At 31.0% G+C, this 21606-nt stretch overlaps 1 long non-coding RNA gene across 1 annotated transcript; it reads left to right on the top strand.

The window, feature by feature from the left end:
* Positions 1-1066: 1066 nt before the first annotated feature.
* Positions 1067-10480, top strand: LOC126552913 (uncharacterized). The gene is made up of 3 exons (XR_007606381.1): positions 1067-1153; positions 1235-1302; positions 10356-10480. It is a non-coding gene; the product is annotated as an uncharacterized LOC126552913 (long non-coding RNA).
* Positions 10481-21606: the final 11126 nt, after the last annotated feature.

The raw sequence follows: 21606 nt of genomic DNA on the forward strand, positions 1-21606 counted from the left end.
TCGTTGGGTAAATTAAATTCGCCCGCTACAGCAGCATTATATAATACCCTACACTTTGTGCGAGTAGTGCGAACACGATAGCAGGTATAGGTAGTTTTGTACGCAAGTGGGCGGCTTCGCCACGGTCGAAGTTTACCCACATATTTCTACCAAACTTAATTCGCTTACATAATCGGAGCACTCACTTTTATGGGTAAATCGAATTCGCCCACATTGTGTGTGTATAAATTTCGACTGTATATACGCGTACTACGGTGATATAGTATATATTTACCAACACCGTACACTCGATATACCAGAACCAGATACCCGGTTGTGGAGCCATAATACTGCAGGGACTTAATTATTTTATATAAAGGGGGTTTTTGTTTTTGCAAGATAGTTTTGGAAATGATACTAATTCAAGCGATATGTATTGTATAAAAAATAATATAGCTACATAATATTATAGGTATATGCTATTTTTTTTTCCAAAATACTATTTTACATTACAGGATGGCATTTGAGAGAGTGTTTATATACATTAAATGGGTGTTATACACCGATTATTGTTACATTTAAGTGTTATAACGATCATTTTATTATGTTTTTAATATATGACATTATTAATATATTATCTACTTTTTTGTGCATTTATTTAAAATGTGACTAATATCGATACTATTATGTATTTTTCGAACAATACAATTCAATTCAATCGACTTATAAGGCCATTATAGGGTTAACGTCATCATCAAAACCTCAGGTATAATATGCTATGTACAACTCTTTCTGCTGAAGTTTTTGGGTCTAGATAATTAACTTTATTTCCTTTATTCGTCCTATTTAATGGTAAACATGACAGCTAATTTTGATATTTGTGAATCGATTTAATACTTTAATAATAAGTATTTAATAATACTTAATAGGTAGGGACATTTTAACATTAATTATAATGTACGTTATGGTAAGTTAAATACAAATAAATGGTTTTTTTTATATGTTTTCATTATAATGTCTAATTCAACATATTATATTTTATAATTTATATAGTCATAATGTTAATATATTTTATAGGGCCTATTAGCAGGGATGGCCAACATGAACATGTTCGTGAACCAAATGGACACAAGAATACAATGATACCAATAGCCAAAATGTTTATAAATATGTTGTACATAATTTGATACATTTTTATAAATTTATACCAAAAAAATTTAAATTCATAAATCATAATAAGTACATTTTGATTTAGATACAAACCACATCTGACTAGTGACTATGACTAAAGTTGCAGTTGGACACTCCTAACTTATAGTATAAGTAAGTAATACCTACAATTATTTAATGTTGTTTGAATTTTGAATTATTTCACATGTGTATTATTTTTCAATCAAATAGTTCTTAAATGATATTTGGGGGTAAAAGACGTAATACGTATACATCAAAATAAGATAAGAAAAAAAATCATGTCGTACAAAATTACCAAAGTCCTAAGTATATCTGTGTGGCACGGTATATATATATATATATAATAGATACATTTATATTGACTGTGCCTGTATGTTTCATTCCAGAAGAAAGGTATTAAATTTAGAACTATATTGTTTAAAAACTCCAAAAATGTGTATTATCTTAACCGACAAATTTATTAAATGATTACAATCATAGTGAAACGATAGTGTGTGAGTAGTTTTGTGTTACAAATGTGGTTATATCATATTGTTATAGTATTCGTAAGTATTCGAGTAAACTCATTATATATTATGTATTACAAAAACTCAAATATAGGTTTTTAAGAGAAATGGCTAGTTGAAATGTGTCATTGAGGTGAACAAAAAAAAAAAAATATTCAAAAATTATATTTATTGTTTTATATTGTAATGTACATTGATTATTGAAAATTATAAATATTTCGAAATATATAGGTAGATACTTAATAAAATGGTGTATTTATTTTTTATGAGCTTTGCGTTTATGCCGTATATTGGGTATAACAGCTACTCGTATATATAAGATTAGCATTTATATCCTATACACATTTTGCATTTTGGCACAATAATGATTATATACCATTTTCGCCCCTTTGACGCTTATAATACAACCGTATTTGGTATCACAAAAGACAATTTTGTTATTACGCGATATTATATATTATGCGGACTGTGGGGATACAATACTATAATAATTCACGAATTGGAAAAGACGTATCGCACACTGCACGACTTTTTGCAACAAACGACAATATTTAAATTTACTGACGAAAATTCTATTTTGAAACGTTTTATAAGCATATATTATCGAAGATGGTACAATTTATTTTTATTTTAGTAAAAATCATAAATTCACTGACCTACATCTAATTTATTTATATTACTGTATAATTCGCTGCAGTATGGGTCGTTCGAACGTCGATGATGTACAACACGTCTTGCTTATTATTATAATACATTATATTATATGCTATATAGTCACAGACGTGACGGTAGCAGTACTGCGAACAATATCTAAAAGGATGCGAGCTGAGCATATTATGTTATTCGATCACGACGACGGCGTCGGGTTCGAAAAGGAGCTTTTTACATGATGAAATTTGTGTTTCTGTGAAAAATAAGGTTTGAGAGTTCGACGGGGACGATTTCTTCTCTCGAATAGCAGTAGTCTTCTGGTTCCGGGAAAGTGAATATAACCTACCCATAAGCAAGTCGTTCTAACAACGATTTTTTTTTTTTAAATCGAAGTGAATTGAATCCGAAGTGTAGAAATAGAGCCTATATAGTATAGTTCCCGCTAACAACTTTAAATTTTAAGACGTAATTTTTCGACGTTTTAAAATCGATTTTCTTCAGCGGCGTTAATTGTAAATACTATGATGCCTCATCTCGTGTATATAGCTCTGTTGACAAAGTTTCACAATTTTGACGATGTTTTCAAATCAACGAAAATAAAACATAGATTATCGACGATTATAGATGATATTATGTCGCCATTCGGTCATTTTGTTTGCATTTAGCTTTTAGGCTACAGTATTTTTTATTTTTTATATTTTTTTTTTAATTTAAACTGTTCGAAATCAAAAAAGTCGCCTGGATGTAAAGTGCATAATTTTCGGTACTTATTTATAAACACATATAATACGTATGAAATAATTGTGATAACATTTTTTCTTATCAAATTTTATTCAGTTCTAAACTATTATTAATTATGGATAAATAATATAGTTGGCGGGCCAGCCGTTTTACAGCATTTGTTGTGCAATTAATTTATACTTTATAAGCCTTTGTATATTGTACTATTGTATAATGAAAGTTTTTAATATTCAATGTTTGTTCTTTACGCGAGTAGAGGGAACCTCACACCCGGCACGTCTCAAGTAATATTATTTTTATAGACTGAGAGAGAGCAAAACAACTTGTAAAATATTTTTAAGCTTTTAACTGAGACTTATGAATTATGAGGTGAATCTTTATTATTTAGCGTTTCATATATATATTATGAATAATACATTGTAAACAAATATACTATGTATAAATAATATGTAAGTGTAATATGTATAATGTATATGTGTGAAAATTAATTTATTAAATACATTTTTCATAAATATGCGCGAAATCACTGTGTTAGCCATTTGGAAATGGTATTCCGAATAAATATAATCTATTGCAGCTGCAACGGGTTTGATAGGTTTTCTTAATTGTTTAAAATTACAACGTTGAATCCGAAGAAAATCATTTTGTACTTTATCGTGTTCACTAATCTGAGACGCACACACCACTAAGGGTTCGGCGAAAACGCAACTGAATTAAATTCGGGAATTGACGTGACAAAGGCTCAGGACAAAACTTTCCAACACAGGATATTAGAAAAAAAAACTCAAACCCGACGAATGAAATCTTATGTCTATACGTGTACATAATATACAGCCCTACGATAAATTGCATTTATTTAATTTAGAAATGTTAAATCAGCGGACAACACATGTCTAAAACTCTATACTAAACATTAGTTTTCGAAGGTTTATATGTACACCAACGTTTTGGCACGACGAGATTAGAAAAATAATTGCGAAAGGCATTCCAAGACTGCATTTTAAATCGAAATACATTACACTCTTATTTTACTCCTGAAAGCGTTCAAATTTTATTTTCGTTTTAATACATTAATGTAAATTTAATTTTTACAATTGACCATAACAATAGATTATATTTCAATATTTGTGAATCGCATATCGTATATTCGTATGTTTGTATGGGGTAGTTTTTTTTTTAATTTAGTAAGGTGACCACGGATCTAATAATAATATTCTATATATTAAATAATATATTTCTACAATTTTCGATCTAATATTATTATATATATATATTAATATGTAAACATTTCAATGAATCAACAGATTCAATAGATATTTCATTTTTTCAAAAACTTAAAGAAGAAAAAAAAATGTAATATTTGCGTTTAAATTTATGACGATTCCTAATATAATATCCATACTTGCGATGTGTACATTATTTTTATTGCTTAGATATTATGGTATAATATTTAAGGGACGGATTAGCTTATCAGGAAATCGAGAATTTTCCCAATGGTTCGGTTCTTATAAGGGCCGCTTTAACTTCGATAACCTTACCTGATCATTTTTGTATCTATTTTGATTTTGAACTTTTTACATTTACGAATTACTGAGTTGTAATGTGTTAATAATAAGTTATTTTATTTAAAATACATTTATATATTAAAAATGTAATTATTATTAATTTAATTATCTAATTAAAAAACTAAAAATTGACAATTGTGAAGAAAACTGTCAATTGTTTTTATACATAATAAATAAAAAGTAATATATATTATGAACAGTTGGAGAAATAATAAAAGTTCAAGTTTAAACAAGTAAACCTTATCTGACTAACCTAAAACTATTATAGTTATTTTTGGTATTATAATATAATAATATAATATATAATATATTATATATATATATATAATAATATATATTATTATATGCTTTATTAATTTAGGGGTAAAACTAAACAAATTTTGTAGAAATTAAGTACAATTATTATTTTTTTGAGGGGGGGGGGTTTACATTTGAGGTCCATAGGACCGTTTGATCCATATTTCCTGCCCTGAATTGTCAATATTTTTGAATAGTATCCTATTATTACTTCATTGTTTTTCCAACAAAAAAAAAAAATTAAATATATATATAGCGTTCTTATTTTGCGGGGACCAAAATGTTTATTGCAGAGGTATTGTTACTTTCCTATGATGAATATATATTGGATTTAACTAAAGTTTCCCTCCCCAAATTTGATATGCTTTATTTCCGCATGATATTATTGTTCATTAAACCTACAACAATTATTGAGATGTTTCAATATAATATTAATATTATGCGATCTACGTCAAACAATACTCATACCAAAGGTCGAAGCGGTAATATCCTAATAGAATTTATATTGGAAATCGCGCCTTCTACGGAACAATTTAAGCAGGCATCAATAATACTCCTATATATAATACATATAAACTATTATTTGGCGTTAAGTAAAGTTTGATTGCCGGTGACCTACAGAAATGGGGTTAATAATTATTTACTAACTCAAATTGATTACACTCGTTATTGACAGCTGTAATGCCACCGCGCTGCCGTTCGTATAGGGGCGCGTAAATGCCCCCAAAGCTTTTCATTTTTTCTCTTTATATTAATGTTTATATATTCATATAGGTGTACATAGAACGATTTTCTAAGCAGAAAATACTCATTATCTCGAAGAGTATTAAAAACGTTCTTGAATACATTTCTATTGAATAATTTTAAGTCGTTACAAAACAAAATATTTTATTTAAAATTGTTTTCATCCGTTATGCATTTTTTAAGTTTTACTGTGTATTTTTTTTTTCGTAAGACGATATTAATTTTTAATTCATATTTAAAAGCAAAACATTTTTCTGAACATTATGAATTATGAAATTATGATATAAATAAAAGCTGATTTTCGAACGAGTACCTCGTTAATTTTTTACGTAATTTGAAGTCATCATTATAGTAATTTTACAATATACATTTTTTTTAATTTCATACTGTTGATAAGAGTTGTATAAATTATAAGTTATAAGTATTTTAAATTATTTAGATGAGCAAAGAGGACATATTTGGCTATGAGTATTCTTGTGTCATTTACCCCATACTCACCGAAGATAAAAAAATACTTATAATATGCGTTATAACTTCTCGACAATGTGAAATTGTTTTGTGTCGACTTCAAAATACGTACAAAAAATATCTTCTAAAACTTTGATATTCGTCGCGAGATAATGATTGTTTGCTGTTAAAAGAATATCACCCTTTACACCACCTGACATCAGCATCAACTCGAGACTAAACGCGATGGTTATATACGCTTTTTATATGACGTCACGGACGCCTTAGCGTTTAATATAGGTAGGCACTTAACCGATGTAATCCAATCCGTGATTTTACTGTAAAGTAAAATAAGCTATAAACTCTGTACAGTCGTTGCAGAGTTTGGATATATATATATGTGTCTAAGTGTGGACGACGAGACGGACCTGTCACAGTGTAATTATATATACGGTGTATAATGTATAAATAATATATGGGTAGGTTTATATATAAACAATTCCGAGTTTTTATCCTGCTGACTATTTTTCTCGATGTCTATTTATTCTCTGTCGACCGTCCCGTACCCGTTTAAAACCATATAGTCGTTTTTGTATTTTTCTAATCCTTAATGACTTACCTACACGGAATAACAATTCGACGATTGGAAACACTCATCATCCGATAAAAACGCGGGGGAAATGTTATTCTTGCGCATATAAAATGTAATGGAAATACACGGTTAGTATATTAGTATATATTATAATAATAATACGTACCTAATGGACGGGTGTATCCTAAATTATTCAACTGCACTAACATAATAATAATATTATGTAACAGGTATAATACCTGCGCACCTGCATTACCGTCGAGGTTTTGTCCTGTAAAACTGACTGAGAACGTAAATCTTTAATACTGTGACTTTTTAAATATTGATGTAAACTTTCTTTTTCACTTTCATTAATACCATCATTATTATTGTTTATTGTTATGTCTTATTTTCGCGTTAAATATTTCTTACTTTTGTTTTACTCGTATTACATATTATTAAGTATTTATTATATTTGATGCGATATAAAATTATCACGATAACAGTTTTTATTAAAATATGCAACTAATTATTTTAAAGCGATCGTCACCTGCACCCACAGAATGAATTGTCTCGTTATACACGTATATGTCACTGCAGTTATCTATTCAATTTCTTTCTCATTACCTAAAATATTTAAAATGAAAATTTATTAAATGCCATCGCCGCGGTGTAGGTACATGAAACTGAAATAAATGCGCGTGACAACTGTAACTCAATTATAATTTTTAACATATAGATTTGGGGTCCTAGAAAAATTGATATCACGTATACCTGTGGGGTGCTTCACCCCCACACTTCTCTTGGTATTACTTCAGACAATATTAAATACATAAATCTCAACAGCGCACACTGTAAATTATTTATTCTTTTAGATAATAAATTATACTATTTAATATATTATAATAAGTTTTAAGTCTTATGTTTTTTGTACCAAATTATATAGTATATGATAAATATAAATAAGTACATCATTTTTACTATTTACTGTAATATATTATAATACATTTATGCTGCACAATACGTTCATAATAGTGTGAACTTACCTGTGTAATAGGTATAGTAAATTAAAATTTTTCATATAGTGGTAATATAGATGATATTGTGAATTGAAGTCAGATAATGTTTGATTTACTATTGTTATAATTTTTTTTTTTAACTTATAATTACTTTTCACAAAATTATTTGATTAGACATGTTTTTTTCTTTATAAATTATCGATAAGTCAGTGAACTTAAATTGTCTATATAATTACGCGGCCAATTTTATTTTCTATGCATAACAGAACATTATCTTTCACAGGTGGCAAAACTTACCAGTATTATATAAGCGTTAATTGCAGTAATTTAAATTTTAAATTTATGTTCTATTTTATAGTGCGCAAATAATCACCATATTGTGTTTAATATTAACTACTGCAGTATCTATATTAACTATAGTATATATTATGAAGTGTTGAAAACTATCTATTGATTATTTTTGATTTAAAAAAAAATTAGTATGCACTATGTAATACATATAAACTTAACATTAATGGTATATAGTACTATTTCAATGTATAATTCATTTTTGATTTATCAATCTTTGCGTATAAACTATGTTATATATGAATAATTTAAGCACGCCGATTTAGTTTTTTGATCAAACATTCGTTTTATAAATAGTGTATAAATGAAAAGTGTATTCAGAACTGTACGCACGATTTAGCTCATACGTGGAAACGGATATTAACATTTTATAGTTAAAAAAAAAAAAAAAATTAAATTACCATATATAATAAATTAATAACCACTAACGAACAATTCATTGTGCAAATATAAAATATACCTACAATATTTTCCACTTGTTCACAAATTGTATTATTACTTTAATAAAATCATGTATTATTTATATACTGTATAGGTTACACGTAACGGGATTGATATTCCTCATTTTTTATGCTCACTGGCCGTCGTTGTTGAACCTGCACCGAGAACACCACTGCAGTGGCGTACATATACACGAGGGTGGCCTGCGCCCACTTAGGATTATTTACTTTTTTTTCTCGATAAATTTCATACCTATTCTGTCGGTATTATAATATGTGTTTCCGTAATTATGACCATTACAGCTTGAAAACATGTAAATGTGTTTTTCAATTATGACGTTATGTGTTGTGCTCTCACGAGTTTAAACACAAAGCGGGTCCACCCATACGATTTTTGTCTAGACACATATATATTCCGCTTATTGAGACGATTCAATGCTGTTATGTGACATGCCATCACAAAATATAAATATTCAAGTAGTATGATTTAAAACAAAAAAAAAAAACTTAAATTCTCTACAGCAATAATAATTGCTAGCGGTGGTGCCTCACTCATCTCATAAAATATGTATATGAAAGATAAATACTTGGGTAAATACTTCTTGACTATATGTATATATTACTTTTTTATTTTTTTTTTTTTTTTAAGCAGTGGCGTGCTTATCTATCTAATATAAAAAAGGGTGTCTTCGGCGGCCGGTGTCATAACGCCCATCGAAAATCGCTTAAAAATGTAAAGGTGCCGTGTAGTATCTATGTATTCGCTACGCGTTTTACAAGTAGTTGTGTGTTTACGACGATTTAAAAATTACCCATTATTAAAAAAACAAAATTAACTACCGTACAGGTAGTTACTACTTGAAACCTCTTACTTCGCCCCTCTTTTTGATACAAAACAAGATAATATGCATTGAAGTCATACGTACATATAGTAATTTACAATTATAATTAGTAATTACAATACATTTTATACTTATTTTTACGAGTTCTTTGGAAGCGAGTTATTAGTTTGGGTTTGAAAGCAAAGCACCGCCACTTTTTCATTAACTGTCGTCAAACAAGACATCCAGAGGGTTTATGTATTTTTTTCTTTTTTTTTTTTTACCTATAGTCAGGCTTAGTAATATGACGGCGCAGTTGTACAAAAATGACATTTTATTTTCATTAGCATTAAGTACTTATAGGTAAGTATTTACCCAGTCTGTACACACGAATACATATCATTATAAAATATATTATGTTAAAACTACAAACGAGTCGTCATATTAAATCTTATTTTATTGTACACATTCGGTATAATAATAAATGATTATAATTATATATAATTGACAATAATTATTGTAAATGATTCGGTCTTCACATCTCTCACAACTCTCGATATAGGTACCTACTTTTACTGAAACATGTAATTTCGGATGTAGTCTACACAATATCGAATGTATTTAAAATAATGTTTATTAATTTTTATTCGGAGTGGAACTCACACATTATTACAACTGTTCTGTCTGATGCGGTTAAAATGTCATAACAACAAAAGTATATTTTATACGCCGATAATTGTTTTTATTTTTTTTTTTTACTAGGGACAGTTTAATTTTTTTAACTGAGAAAACTTCAAAACGTCATCCCCTGTGTTAATTAAATATTATATCTGTCATTCAAAAAAAAAAAAAAAAACAAACAACTTTTTTAACGATGGGTATTTAAGCTTTAAGTATAACGATTTACAGGTTATATACGTAAACGTAATTTGAATTTACCATAACATATAAAATCAAAATGTCTTATTCTTAAATGTTCATAATCATTTAACGTGATGCACTATCTTATTTATATATTATTATATTATTTCCTAGATGCTAATGTGTCGCGTAATAAATCAACCCTCAAGTTGATAAAACAGTTACTTTAGGAGAAAAAATGTACGTCCCGGAGAAGTTATCAATCATCGTGTCTTCAGCCCGGAATCAGCTAATGTTGTAACTCGGTAAGTTTACTTTAACGAGACATGACAATGTGACATGCTGTTTTAATTTGTAAACTTATATCTGATTACACAGAAGATAAACGCATGTATATATGGGTATTAAGTAATTGGGTTGGCACACGGATCGTTTTTATTTGATAGGCGATAATTGTTCGGTGATTTTCACTTATATATATCATACTACATCATATTATATTGTAACAGTGATGCGAATCGCAGTCATTTTATTGAGGGTTTATGCCGTTTATGTATATGCACGAAAATCGTTAAAATATAATAATAACTGCTGTGATTACACGACCAACAAAGTACTAATTTCCCAATAATATAATAAATAATAATATCAATAAAACGTTCGGTTTTATTGCGTGTCACGCACAGCCGACTTAATAACTGTCAACGGATTACTACTTTCAATAATGGCCAATAGTAAAACAATTATATGTTAAACGCGTCTAAAACGATCATGTTATTTTTATAGAAAATTAAGTGCGACGTACGACATTATATTATAATATATCGGATAAAATAATTTGCACGTACGACCGAACCCATCGAAGACCGCAACATTCCTTTTATCCTTTATAAGTAATTTAGGATGGCTTGATGTATTTTAACGAGTTGAACGCTAATCTCACCCCGAGTTGTTTTGGTTTGGGCATTTCTGTGGATTAATTTCGCCAATCCAAATTTATTTTTTTATCTCTATAGGTACCTATACGTTTAATATTTCCGCGAGGAACCGATCTATGTAAAGACGAACTATCGTGAAATATGTACAGTTTGTACGCGTATATATAAATATACTCTACGTAAATATAGGTTAATACCGTCCAATAAAACACACGTATAAGCCAATATACGTTAGGATATGCACGAGATAATTTTTTGGAAATTTTCGATGGTAGGAGGTATATATATATATATTATAAATGCGTGCGCGTATCTATACTTTAATATACGACCGTGTTGCGGTGTACGTATATATATAGTTTTATATGTATTTATTTATATACACATAAAAGTTTTGACGAGTAAAATGATGTACATAGGTATACATTATATGCTATATAGGTATGTAATATAATACACCATCATATACTATATTACGCAAAGATAAAATAACTTACACATCAGTACGTCACTCCGTGCTCTCGCGCAGCGCCCTAAACATTCAACGTAGCGTATGTGGTCGTAATATTAAACTTAAACTATGATATATAATATGCAGTACGTAGGTACCTATATATACATAATATATATTATACGCGTATATAGTTTATACTTCGATAGAGAGAAAAAAAATGTTTCGTTTTGGGCGAGAAGATGACGTACATTATATTATCGTATAAAATTTGATTTTTGTTTTGTGTTAAAATCGTATGGCCATCGTACGGGCGACGACCGCAGGTGCAGCGAGAACCAAATGCCGGGTTGGTGAAATCTACCGAACAAAATGGCGGACGAAAGGTACTTATTATACTAACATATGATATGTATAGCATTATACCCTACAGACCATTGGCCATAAGATACATAATATATATACCAATACATTTAGGTACGCATCTTCCCCACGTGCGACCCGTGGACCGTGATATATAATGGATAGACATCTGCAGAAGATTATATCTTTGTCCGGAGGTGGCGTGGACCCATTGCGATATAAGATTATTTGGTACTGTATTTTAAAACTGGTTCATAATCATTATATCGCATTGATAATTCTATTTTTAAAATAGTACAAATACTTTTACATAAAAATATATTTTTCGAATTTTAAATACCCAAAAATTGCAATTATCCATACATAAATCATTTATTTAACTAAAATGATCGTTTTAAATGTATCAAGTGCGATTTAAATTTTATTTGTTTTATTAAAAAAGAAATGTAAAGTAAAAGTTTCTTCGAGGAGAATAACTACGCGTGAAAGGTATTCACTATTCGGAGAATATAATATACACTTATTAGTTATTTACTTATACGTCATATATTACTCGTTTGATGTACGTATATGAAGTGTGTATTCAAACTGCAAGTATATTAATATATCATATTTAAAATTGTTGAATATTATTTTACAGATTAGATTTTTCATTTAAACATACATAGTTTTAAACTCTAGCCTAGTGTATAATAGTAAATGATATATGAATAATAAAACACTGAAACACATTTCGTGCTAGTAATTTGATCGCATTACTTATAAATTTGATTTATAATAATATATTGTACGTATTATCACAAATGGCGTTTCTAATGTTGTACGCGTGAAACATATAGGTACCTATCATCTGTACGCTTTAAATAATAAATATATAAAATGATTGCTTAAAATGAATTATTGTATACACGATTAGCATATTATTTTAACCACAATCAATCATAACATAATATATACCTATACCTATTTATGAATACATCTATATAAGTTAATAAAATATTTATATTTTTATCTATCGTAACCTTTGGCGTTCGGTAACAATGAAATTAGGATGGATTTACATATAAAATATTATTAAAACACAATATTCACATCATCACTAGGTATAGCACTAGTTATAGCATTGGCTATTAAAATACAAACATAACGTTCAAACAACGTTTTGTTTTTATGTAATATGAAGTCGGTGTTTTTTTTTTTTTTTATTGACTTGATTAATTATCTAATTTGAAAAGATTCATGATTTCATAAACATTATTGAACGGATTATTAGGTCCGAGGAAAGCTGTCGTCTACGCAACTTTTGGAGCCATTATAAGTTCTGACCATTTATAATTCACTCTTGGACGATCGTAAAATCCAACGCTTTTCCCTAAAATGAATAACTCTCGTCCCGAAAGCTTATTTTACCAGATACAAATGTGTTAACGTGTTGGTATATGCTTTAGACATTTATGTATGCATAACTGTTACGTCATTTTTTTCAAGACGTGCGACATCAGAATTTATTATAATATATTTTTCTTACGAATAGGCTTAATATGAAGTCTTAAGTCATAATAACTCATAACGCACCAGATAATCCGCCTAAGTATAGATACAAATTATTTATACATCGAAGATCATGATAACCGTATTACCTAAAAGTGCGTACTTGATTAAGGTATAAAGGCGTACAGTTATATTGTTTGAAACAATTTTGTTAATTTATTGATGATCGAATATACAACATATAATATAATTTATGAATACCTTACAGAATGTACATAATATATGTTATACAAGTGTTTGTATATGTGTGTATCGACGAGAATACTTGCGCCACAGTGGGGAAAATTTTGAATTCTATTATTTTACGAAAATCGTACCCAAACAATAATTTTATGCATAAAAAATAAATAAATAAAGTAGGTATAATATCCTACCTACGCAATAATTTGCGTATACATTCAACGGGTACTTCAGATATTTGTATGATGTACACATTAGATACCTATATTAATTCAATAATAATGAAAGAAAAAGCGGTTTGATAAATTCTAATATTAATTGTTTTATTCAAGCAACAAAATAATGCATGTTCATAGACATTTTTATTTAGTTAATTTTTCCAAATAAATAAGCTGCTCATCAATCTAGATATCTTCAACTTAAAAGTTGAATTGGGTATATCACTTTCAAAAGTTGTAGGTATAGGAACCCAACTTTTTTTTTTGTAAGCTATTTCAATTGTCTTATATATTATAAAAATAAAACCGATCGATTTCAAGTCCATTTCACAGCTATATTATGGTTTGTTCAGTATTTCAAATATTTACTTGTACCGTGAACGGACTTTATATTAGTTTTAAACATTTTGTTCTTTTATGTGGTATATTGTGTATACATACGCGTATTTTGAATATATATATATATACGCATGAATACATAGTTATTCACTATTTTACTTCAGGAACAAATTGATTAGCGATACAATCAACGCAATAATTAACCATATACGACGGTTTGTCGAATAAATGAAAAGTAGATACAAAATTATAATATTGTCATTTAAGTAAAGCTAAAAGTGTCATTATTGTTATCATATATCGTACATATTTATAATATACAGTTGACTACTTAGACGATTGGTGAAAAAAAATCTATATCCCCGTTCGAACCGGTCAAGCCGAATTTATCGATATAATTTATATGAATGTACTTCGATTCTACTATATATATATATAAATATATAGTTAATGGACTATGAGTTATATTTCGATTGTCGACTGCAATATATTATTACAAGACACTGCGTTCACATTTCCGGATGTGCATCTGCTGCAGTACGGTTATAAACCACAAAACGATTCGTCTATAGATGAATATATTGCGTACGTTATATATATATAAAAACACGGTATTGGTTTATACCGAGACCTGGTTATAAGTCGTAGTATTTATACAATACTATATAGTCGGCTGTATACACAGCATATATAATATATATATACGACGTGGACGTTGACGCAATAATTGGACAGTTTCTTTTATGTTGTACACATATACAAACAAAAGACCGGATACGATTGCATTTATTAAAAACCAAAAGTACAAGAGCTTTGGACCCCGACTTAACACGTTTTACACCTAAACAGATATAGAACGCGTTTAACGATAACCAATAATTGACAGCCACGATATTTTGAAGTTAGTGCTTTCCGCGCGTATACGTATAAGTTAAAACCCATTTCGCTTATATTTTTTTTGTCATTCAGTGTTGGTGTATATTTTTTTACTACTCGTTCGTTTTTCACTTTCGGTAATATTTTTTGGTTTTTTTCCTGTGTCTCACGCACGCATTTCCCTACAGATTCTATAACTACTTCTAAGCTTAGACACGCGATACACTTTTCGACCGTGTTAAAAAAAAATGTAATAACAATAATAATAATAATAAATAAATAACAATTATGGCGTTGCCAGTGGTAACGTGACATACATTTTAACGTTTAAAGTTTGTATGAACAACGGAACAGTACGCGTATAATATAAGTACACAATACACGTAATATTTATTTATATACATGGAAGTGTGTGTCGATATGTACAATAGTATAGTATGCGTGTATCAAATAACATTCTTTAAAATCATTGCTTACTGTAAATTTGATTCGAAAAAGTTGAGTTATTTTTAATATAACAATCAGTGGCGTATGTATCAGCTATATATGGCAGTGTAAGTATAATGCAACTGCGTGGGCCGTCAAAACGTTAGGAACGTTTATATATATAACGTAACATATTGGACTCGGAAGGGTTAACATTTTCAGCGGGAAGATAAAAATTAAATTCTCTAGGACACATCACTTTGGTTTGCGGGTCGTTATATGTATATTTTTCTGTGTCGCACGGCCTTCGAAAAACCGCACATGTATAGTGTATACGCCACTGCAGATAAAAATCGTTAGCGGACATATAACAAATGTACACAACTAACACAAACCTAACTTTTCAGAATTATTGTGACGTATACACACACGCGCTTTACACACGCGTTTACCAAACGAAACAATATAAATAATTGATTAAGCGTAAAACCGTTGATCTATATAATATAATACTATAAAACGTATAAAAAACAACCATATACCGCTGCTATATAATAACAATCGTTAACCGATGTAATATATTCTCCCAAAACACGAGCACCGCAATATTTTACAACGATTTTATATATATTATTAAATGTTTCGACTTTCGAGTGTGTACCACGCACCAGTCTGCATACTGCACCGGGCTTACACGCGTATAGTGCACACCGATATGATACTATAATATTACAATATGTAAGTGGCATTCGTTTAAAATAATATACTGCGGCAGTGTGTATTTATGAGTACCTATTACAATACGTATATATACCTATACCCACGCACTCGTCAGTCGACTGGATCGTTTGTATATATTACACGATGTACTATACTATTATAATATGTTTGATTTACAAAACTTTACCGTCGCGCTCACATAAATATGTATACGCGCATATTATATGCGCGCTTTACACGGAAACGTTCAAACTTATTCCGCACGATAAACATTTAAATCATTTACGATTCGCGAAATGTATAAAACCGAGGGGTGTGTTTGCGAAATTCCAAAAAATCCGACCGTTAAGGCGTTGCCACTATTGTACATTATATATAATATACAGTTTTATATACACTCTTATAATATATATATGCATATATATAATACGCGCACACATACTATATACACGTATACAAAAAACGACAGTAAACGGTTATTTACATAATATATAATATACTGCACGGTGCAGCGAACTTACTGCCAGCGCACATATACATTGTTTTTTGGCAACTACATAATATAATAATATACAATCGTCGCGTAGTCGATGCGAACTCGGGAATTCAATTTTTTCGATTTTGGAATCGACGCTCACTAATAGTTTTTTTTATTTTTTTTTCCATACGTTTTTCGAGACGGTTTCTGCAAAATTTTCGCAATCGGATGCAAGTACGCGGAAAAAAGAACGCGGAGTAACACGAAAACGGGTTTTCCGCCGACATTTTCCTTTCCACTGTAGGTATAATATAATATAATAACGACGACGACGACGACGTAATGCGCCGCGGCAGGTACCTATATTATATTATATATACACAGGTATTAAAAGTACATTACGGCAAAAGCCTTTTGTATACACCGCGGGCGTACGCGTAATACAATATTTATTATAATAATATTATACCTATATATACCTTTATGGTACGTCGTAATAATAATGTACGTAAACGGCGTCGGCGGCGGTACAGTAATGTACCTATATCTACCTTACCTACGTATAAGTACAGTGTCGGATACCGCGAGGACCTAAAATCATCGGCGGGCGCGTCGTATATATTATATTATTATATCGCAGTAGGTATAATAATATTATATTATTATGCCTTCGCGCGGGTCTGATGTCGTGTCATATATATATAAGTGCACTGCACACGAGCACACACGATTTGCATTTGGGTGTGTCCGCGGCGGCGTACAATAATAATTATAATATATACATATACGTACACAAACGACGTAAACGGGCGACGGCTAACGCATAATATAATATTATTACGTATATATATATACGACGACTATTACTATTATTATTATAATGTGCGACTGATGACATTGCACGTTTTGCGCGCCGCGTGTGCTACTGCCGTCGCACGCACACACATAAACCATCGCGACTTGGGCCCTGAGAAAAATGATAATTCATTCGTACCTACTATACACACGATGGCGTATAAATATATAATATTATTATTATTATTATACGCACACACAGCGCTGAGAATATGCGAGCGAGTGTATATATGAGTGTGTGCAACGTGTGGCGTACCTATATTATAATAATAATGTGTGTGTGTGTGTGCATTAATATACGACGCGCATATATGTATATTGTTATTATTATTATTATACTCCGCCGCCGCCGTCGACCGCGCTCGTGTGTGTGTGTGGATATTTTTATTTTTTTTTTTATTTTCCATCGCTGTAGAATTTGCGATTCGCCGCGGAGATATTATAATAAAAACCGCGGCGATCGCCGAGGACGACACGCGAAGATTACTGATAATAATAATAAAAAAAAAAAAAAAATGAAAATGAAAAAAAAAAACCATAATAATACTACCGGCCAGAAAACCTCGCGTATTATTATTATTATTGCTATGCACACACACACACACACGACATTATATTATATGTATATATTGTGTGTACATGACGTGTACCGCGTGTGCGTTTTCGACGTCGGCGCTCTCGTCCGACCGATGTGTGTGTGTGTGTCGCAACTCGCAATGCCGTCTACATTATAATAATATTATATTATATATATACGTATATCGTCGTAATGTACTCGCGCATGAAGCATTCAGGCAATGAGGCCCGCCGCGCCAGAGGGTTCGTTTCGAGACCTAGTTATATATACGCCGACGATATATATAAATTTTCTACTGCGAGCGAACAACAATATTCTCGTATATTTTATATATATTATATACATCGTAATATACTATACACGACATTCTCGTATATATATATATAATTGTGTACACGGACAGAACATAATATTATTATATATATATAGATACGCGTTATATCGATTAGCTACGTATATACAGCCTATATATACGCCGCGTATATTGCAGGGCTTAAATCCTAATAAATATATATATATATTATTTTATGTGCATCATCATAAGACGAGTTTTAGGGTTTTAAAACACTGCTCTCAACGCTGTTCCTGCGCATTAAACTCGGCTCTCTGCAGCATCCTTGGATCAACAATATTCCCCCATCATCATCATCATCATCATGTGTCAAACGTAAAATAATAATATGTTTACTTACATATATTATGTGTGTATTTATTGATAGTAAAAAACGATAAAAGTTATCTATATTGGCTATTCCGCATAGTATGGCCGAGTGTAACGAAGGGATTATTATTTATTGCAGAGAGACGGTCGACTCTGATTTTTTTTCTATGACAAGTGGTGGGTACAGGGTGGGTATTCGGCCGATTTTGACGACGGATAATTATTATTTAATATCAATTAGTATATTTTAGTATTTATTACCATATATGGGAGGTTAAAAACAAAAACATGAAAGTATTAGGTTATAAGTAGACGGTAGGTGGAATATTAGCCTCTAAAAAATGCATGAAAAAATAATACAATTTTAACACTCAGTGATCGAAGATCGGAGAGAATCAACTTAGACAAAGAGGTGGGTTGATGGATTAATAAGCTCCGGCAGTATAGCAGGTACAACGATTGTCAGTGTATATTGTTCTATGCAGTTAACTATATCTCAAGTAATAGTTGTATATTACTTTAATGGTTACATTTTATATTATTATGTATATTGTATAGATATTATAAAATGATATATCTTTAAGAACAATCAAATGATAATAATTTTGTTATTTTTTTTTAATTTTCTTCGTAACACAAGTAGAACGAATAATACCGTATTATCTTCGTGTATTTGTGTGCATGAATATAATATTTTTTAACTATGTATAGGCGTGTATTATAATCATATATCGTAATTATTCATATTATTGTGTTAATTAATTCTGCATAACAATTTATCGAAGTCTGGATTAAATTATAGCCTCAAATGCTGATCAGTCGTACGAAAGATATTTCACTTATTTTAATAAAAATAACTTTATCCCCATTCCAAAAAGGAACCCATCTACGCCTCGGATCGGACTATCATTTTTATTTTTATTGATAATTGAATACCTATAGTACCTAACTACCGTTGTTGTATTATTTTTGCCAGTAGGCCTATACAGTATTATAATAGCTGCAGTAATATTATATAATCATCACGACGTCGCGCGCACATATATCGACGATGGACAAATAATTACTTTTAGACTTTTTAAATCGACGTGCACGCGTAGCACACGCGATCATAGGTAGGTACATTATTAATATCGTTGCGTGCGGTTTCGTTAACGCGTCGGATTATTCGATCAGCGGCGTGGGTACACAGTACACGCTGAAAAAGAAACGCTCGTGGTAATAACTATACAATCCGCTTGACTTGTTTGGAAACAATTATTACGCAAACGAAATCGGCGAGCGTTAATGACTCTCCTCCGGAGCTGCAGCAGCAGTATAGGTATTGTGAACGGAGAGACCTATGTTTCAATACATAATAATGACTTTTTGCAATTATCCCCCCCGAACACACATCGGGTGTCTCGCGGTGTATGCGATTCGATTATGTATATACGACATACGTATACGAGTATATATACTCATTATTATCATTTAATTATTATTATTGGTTATTACGTCGTATTATCACGCGTATGTGTGAGTGATGAGGTTTTGGGACGACGTTAAACACTTAACAATGTAAATATCGTGTGAAACGAGTATCTATTATACTAGTAATAACTAATAACTAATAAGTCTCATTTGTTTCTAGAATAAACCGCCAAAACAACTCGCTAGACAACCGAGTAAAAAAGCTATATGTGCAATTTACATTTGAAGGAGTTTGAGAAGAGGTAAATCCGCGAACATTTAATTTATCACGAGCAACGAAGTACAGGAACAGCTAGTTCTATAATAATAATATCGTAGTTATCCTCTTTTCAATAAAATATTATACGTGACGTAAACGTATACATCGCATGTACACGTGCGCGTGACGCCGATGACGACGCATCGACGTAATTTCTTTCCTTTACACAAACCCGAACGGGGAAATTTTCATCGTCCACTGGGTTCAGATCGAATTAGGATTGCATTTTTCCGGATTCGGCGGCGGCGGCATTTACTCGACCGTCGACGGCGACGTCTTTTCCCTCGACGCGAACGGCGACCGATAATCGCGAGCACACGCACACCGACGGGCGCGCGGCGCACACACACATATCGACGCGAGAAAACGGATGTGAATTTCCATTGGGGAAGAAGAAAATATATATAAAAACGCTCATGTTCTTCATCCGAAAACCCCCCGGCCGAACGGCGATGATTTTCTCGACTTCCGGAGGCGGTTACGACGGGCGGTAACGGCGTCGGCGGTGGTGGCGGCGACGGCGACGGCGAGATCATTATTATACAGCATACATATATACCGTATACCATATATATGTGTATGTGCGTGCGTGTGTGTGTAATAATATATTTTCTGCCATTTCCTCGGCGGTGGCGGTTGCGTTTACTGCGCACAATGACGGAAAACGACGTCGACCGTGTGTAAATATATATATATATATATAATATATTATTATTATATACGACCGTCGTCGTCGTCGGGTTCGTGTGCGTGCGTGTACGTGTGCGTGTGCAGAGAGTAATGTGTTCGTCGTGTTCGCGCGATACGTATATACTATATAATAATAATAATAATATAATATAATGTATTATATATGGGATATTATTTGTGAAAAAAAAAGGAGAAAAAAAAATACAATTTTTATATATATTTAATATATTTTGTACTTAAACGCAGGTACGGCAGCGGAAAAAAGGGGTTCGGTTTGATAATTACGACGCGAAATAACGTTATATGTACGTCCGTCCGGCGGTTGCGGCGGAGGCGTGGGTGGAACGAGTGGCGGCGGTAGCGACCGTGT

Source organism: Aphis gossypii, chromosome X (genome assembly GCF_020184175.1).
Source record: "Aphis gossypii isolate Hap1 chromosome X, ASM2018417v2, whole genome shotgun sequence".
NCBI classification, from domain to species: domain Eukaryota; kingdom Metazoa; phylum Arthropoda; class Insecta; order Hemiptera; family Aphididae; genus Aphis; species Aphis gossypii.